Source organism: Chiloscyllium plagiosum, unplaced genomic scaffold (assembly GCF_037043375.1).
Source record: "Chiloscyllium plagiosum isolate Xiang-an unplaced genomic scaffold, Cpla_swu_hap1 HiC_scaffold_18, whole genome shotgun sequence".
NCBI classification, from domain to species: domain Eukaryota; kingdom Metazoa; phylum Chordata; class Chondrichthyes; order Orectolobiformes; family Hemiscylliidae; genus Chiloscyllium; species Chiloscyllium plagiosum.
The window spans coordinates 49,621,586-49,626,723 of record NW_028270156.1 but is presented as its reverse complement, the minus strand read 5'-3'; the positions used below and the strand labels follow the sequence as shown (position 1 = coordinate 49,626,723).

Sequence of the window (5,138 nt, the reverse complement as noted above, 5' to 3'; positions counted from 1 at the left end):
CTTAATGAAAGATCGTCAACCTGAAATGGTCCTCATTCCAGTGATGCTGCCAGAACTGCTTAGTGTCATTAGTATTTTCACCTCTTATTTCAGGTTTCTAGCATTCACTGTATTTCGCTGTTATTCACTCTAATGTATGTCACTCGTAATTCATCAGCTTCAATTGCCCTACCATCACCATCTTTAGCAGCAAAGTAACATAACTTAATCTGTGCATTACATAGCTCTACACACAGCCCAGTTTTGGAAGGATGTTATTCATAATTGTTCTCATGGGTCAAGTGCAGAAAGCACAATCATTTCACATGCTCACTATTGTGTTTTACCAAAGAGAAAAGTGCTTTGCTTGGGTACATGCCGGAATATTTCACATGGGTAGCATGGATTTCTCAGCTATCTTACTGACAGCATTATGTTAGAACACAAAATACTATTTTGAAAATGACTTGGACAGCACAATGAATGGAAGTTTGAATTATGAATAAGATTACAATCATTCCAGCAGTATCAAAGAGCCACAAACATTTTACTATGGGATTAGCACCCAATACCTTACCTCATCACTGGAAAGGAAAAGAACAACTCATTAGAATCCATACAAAGTTCAAATTCTCCAAATATCATTGATTATCACCTCAAAGATATCAGTGAAATAAATGCACAACTTTAGCTAGAGATTAGATAGTTATACAGCTTCTACATTACAGAAACAGACTACTATATTTGATCTGTCTTGTTTATGCTGTACCTGAGTCTCCTGCCAACCTGATTTGTATAACAATATCGTCCTATGCACCGAATGTTTTCTGCCTTGCGGACTTACCTAACATCCCCTTACTAACCTCAATGCACTTGATCATAGTGTTGCACATTTTTACCATCATTGAACAAAGAACTTTCTCCTGATTTCCTATTGAAACTAATAGTAACTATTTTACATTTATGATCCATTTTTTGCTTTCTGCATAAGTGGAAGCATTCTACTTATCTTTTTATTATCTTAAATGCCTTTATCAAGTCTTCCCTTAGTCTTTACTTTTCTCGAGAAAACCGACCCCCCCCTTATTCAGCTTTTCTTGATGTGTATATCTTCTCAGTACTGGACTATCCCCGTGAATATTTTTTATATCTTCTCCAATGTTTCAATGTATCTATCTAATTAGAGACTGGAATTTTGCACAGTTGTCGACATTACTCTAACCAAAGTTCAAAACAAGGATAACGTAGCCTCTCTTATCAGTTCTATCTCTCTAGAAATGAATGCAAGTGCATGGTTTCCTTTTCTCTAGCCTTACTAACGTATTACTACATCTATAATTTTTTGTATTTGTACTCCCAAAATCCTTTTTAACCACTGTCCTATTCAGATTTTCATGAAGTCCTCATATTGAACCCAAAAGGCACTGGATTTTGAATGAGTTAAATTCTGGCCTTATCCAAGCAGCATGTGGCCTGTTTCTTCCTCCTGTTAATATGTACTGACTCATTTATTAATTTTGAAAGTCATTTGTCAATTCTATTTCTATTATACAAGAAATAGTACTAATCATAATTATTTTAAACAGCAAGTAATACTCACTCTCCCATTTTGATGGTTGTGTTTTATGACCTGTTAATAAAACAAAATCACCAACTGAATCATTTAATTTCACATAGTAATTGTATTGATAATGTTTAATAAAATATGCCATCTATGATACTTTTAGACAAAGATGCTATTTGGCTTTGCAGGATTACTCAATTAATAAATGTGAAGGTGGAAAAGAAGATCTCAATGTTAAAGTATTGGAGACTTGTAACATTTTTTTAAAATCAGACCCAAGATGGAAAGATGAGCTGTGTAGAAACTATATCCTGAAGAATGGGAGGCATTTGAAAATGAATTTGAGAAAGTGTTTCTAAATTTGGTCAGTGTACTAAGAGGAGCAGGTGCATGTCAATGAGATCCTTAATGCCAGTCGCTTCTCAATCTCACACAGCCTAAAACCAGTGTGAAGTGACCTGAAGACAAATACCAAAGAAACCAAGCTTTTACTTTGCAAAAGTTGGAGAACATCTCCAGACTTATATATCCCTATTTCTACTGATGAAATCAATTGATCAATGAAGAAAATTGTAAAGCTTAACTGTTGAAATTGTGAAACTATAATGTACTTAGAGTAAAATTATTAAAATGTCAACATTCTTTAACATCCTTCGTTATATGTAATGATTTTAAAAAAAACCAATATGCTCAATTGGGCATATTCTTGTGGGAGAGATTATTTTTAAAAAGGTTTAAAAAAATTAACACATCAACTAATATTTACTACGTAAGTAGAAAAATATTAAATCATAACCATACACCCAATTTTGCTTCGTTTTTTGCACAAATGATCACAATTAAACTTAAACTACTTTTGGTAAACAATTAAATCAAAATATGAGAGTTTTCAATCATAAATTGTGGGCCACATCTTGAAAATATTAATATATGGCCAAAAAGGTAATTACTAAGGGGATATAGGAAGTATTAGCAAATCAAAATTAAAGCTCACCTGAGACACAGAAGACGAACAGAGGGCAGTGAGACGGGAGAGCTGAGGTGAAGTCTGGTAAGCCACGGACAGTTTTCAAAAGCAAGCAGTATAAATTGCTTTCTGTGATGGGTCAGCAAAACATGACTTTCTCTTTATGGCAATGAGTTCTCCTTAGACCAATCGACTCCAGTCTCCAGAAATACCCGAGCTGTGCTTTTAGAGTATAAATAAATCAGCTGCAAGACAGCTTCAAGGAACCGTTGAGCTGCAGAGACCTTTTAAAATTGTCTGTGATAAGGTCCACCTTCTAAAGGATACTTAATTGATTAGAATGAATAAATTGATATTTCACTGTCAGAACTAGTAGTTTTAGTCCTGCATGAACTCAGTTAATGCATTCTGGATCAGTGGTGCTGGAAGAGCACAGCAATTCAGGCAGCATCCAACAAGCAGCATTAGCAAGCAATTGGAGTGTTTTAATTTTCTTTCTTCCCATGACTTTTATCAGGCAAGTGGAATGTTCAAGAAGACATTAAAACCATAATACATAGGAGCTGAACGAGGCCATATAGCCCATCAAGTCTGCTCTGCTATTCAATCATGGCTAACATTTGTCTCAACCCGATTGTCCTGCCTTCTCCACACAGCCTTTGATTCCCTTACAAATCAAAACCCTATTCATGTCTGAATGAAAGACATTCAGTGACTTGGCCTCCTGTGGCAATGAGTTCCACAGATTCACCACCTTCCTCATTTCAGTTTTAAAGGGTCATTCCCTTCATGGTTGAGACTTTGTCTTTGGGTCCTAGTCTCTCCAACTGGTGGAAACACATTCTCACGTCCACTCTATCCAAACCTCTCAGTATTGTGAGAGATTCAATGAGATTCCTCCTTCATCCTTCTAAACTCCAAAGAGACCAGACCCAGCAATGTCAACTGCTCCTCATATGACAAGGGGAAATAGAAGGAAGGAGAACTAGAACTAATCATTTTCCGAGGATGTTAATTGCAGTGATATTGTACCATTTGTTGCAAACATTGGTATGATACTTTTAGAAAGAAACACAAAGCTGAGAGGTCTTGTGGGTGCTTTTTGACATGACATCAGATAGAATTTAAATCCAATGCATATTAAGTGGATTTTTAAAACGTTTATGAGCTCTGTGGAGCCTCAATATTTTATAAACATAAGCTGAACCTTCACCCTGCATTTCTGTAGGGGTTGCTGAAAATTTGGTGCAAGGTCAGAAGGACTCCAGAAAAATGGAGTAAGTGGCTGACATTGGTCATCTATGCCTTTCTCTGGCATTCTGTTGATCTTCTGACAGAGCTACAGTGTGAGGAGAATGCAAGGAAATTTTCCTGCTTTCTGAAAGATTCAACCCTGCAACTTTGCACTAACAATTCTCAAAGTACATTGATTATAAATGATGCTGTGTCAATACATTGCTAATAAGCATTTGCAGAGACCTCTACTGACCCTCAGACTTGGAGGTAGGCAGCTGCATCGTGGTATTAAAGTAGCTACTGATCTCAAACAGGCAGCACAGCATAACCACAAACTGAAACAGTCATAAGCATAACGGTTAGAAAGCTGTAATGAGAGAAGATCTCCACTCGAAATATTAAATTAATCCTCAACTTTCCAGACACTGTTGTACTCCCATGCAGTTTTTGTTTTCACTCATTATCATTTGATGACTTTTGAGAGTCTGACAAACATTATTTTATTGCACTTGGAGAATTTTCACTGCATCATGTAGCATTTGTATAGATAGCATGTCTGTTTTTGTAGAAGTGATTGTCCTGTTAGGATGCTCCTGATATATAAATTAGGACAAAGTTAATTTAAAAATTATATCAGACTTGTAAGACAGAGGGTGGTGGTTGGGGGTTGTTTTTCAGTCTGGAGGCCTGTAACCAGTGGGGTGCCACAAGGATCGGTGCTGGGTCATCTACTTTTTGACATTTACATAAATGATTTGGATGCGAGCAAAAGAGGTACAGTTAGTAAGTTTGCAGATGACATCAAAATTGGAGGTGTAGTGGACAGCGAAGAGAGTTAACTGAGATTACAACAGGATCTTGACCAGATGGGCCAATGGCTGAGAAGTGGCAGATGGAGTTTAATTCAGATAAATGTGAGGAGCTGCATTTTGGGAAAGCAAATCTTAGCAGGATTTATACACTTAATGGTAAGCTCCTAGAGAGTGTTGCTGAACAAAGAGACCTTGGAGAGCAGGTTCATAGCTCCTTGAAAATGGAGTTGCAGGTAGATAGGACAGTGAAGAAGGCGTTTGGTATGCTTTCTTTTATTGGTGAGAGTATTGAGTGCAGGAGTTGGGAGGTCATGTTGTGGCTGGACATTGGTTAGACCACTGTTGGAATATTAAGTGCATTCTGGTCTTCTTCCTATTGGAAAGATGTTGTGAAACTTGAAAGGTTTCAGAAAAGATTTACAAGGATGTTGCCAGGTTTGGAGGATTTGAGCTATAGGGAAAGGCTGAACTTGCTGGGGCTGTTTTCCCTGGAGTGTTGGAGGCTGAGGGGTGACCTTATAGAGGTTTACAAAATTATGAGGGGCATGGATAGGGTAAATAGACAAAGTATTTTCCCTGG

The 5,138-nt window shown here is 37.1% G+C and overlaps 1 long non-coding RNA gene across 1 annotated transcript; it reads right to left on the bottom strand.

The window, feature by feature from the left end:
• Positions 1-556: 556 nt before the first annotated feature.
• On the bottom strand, positions 557-4,092 carry LOC148146976 (uncharacterized). The gene is made up of 3 exons (XR_015760027.1): positions 2,538-4,092; positions 1,580-1,609; positions 557-634 (listed from the first exon to the last, which is right to left on the bottom strand). It is a non-coding gene; the product is annotated as an uncharacterized LOC148146976 (long non-coding RNA).
• Between the last annotated feature and the right edge of the window lie 1,046 nt (positions 4,093-5,138).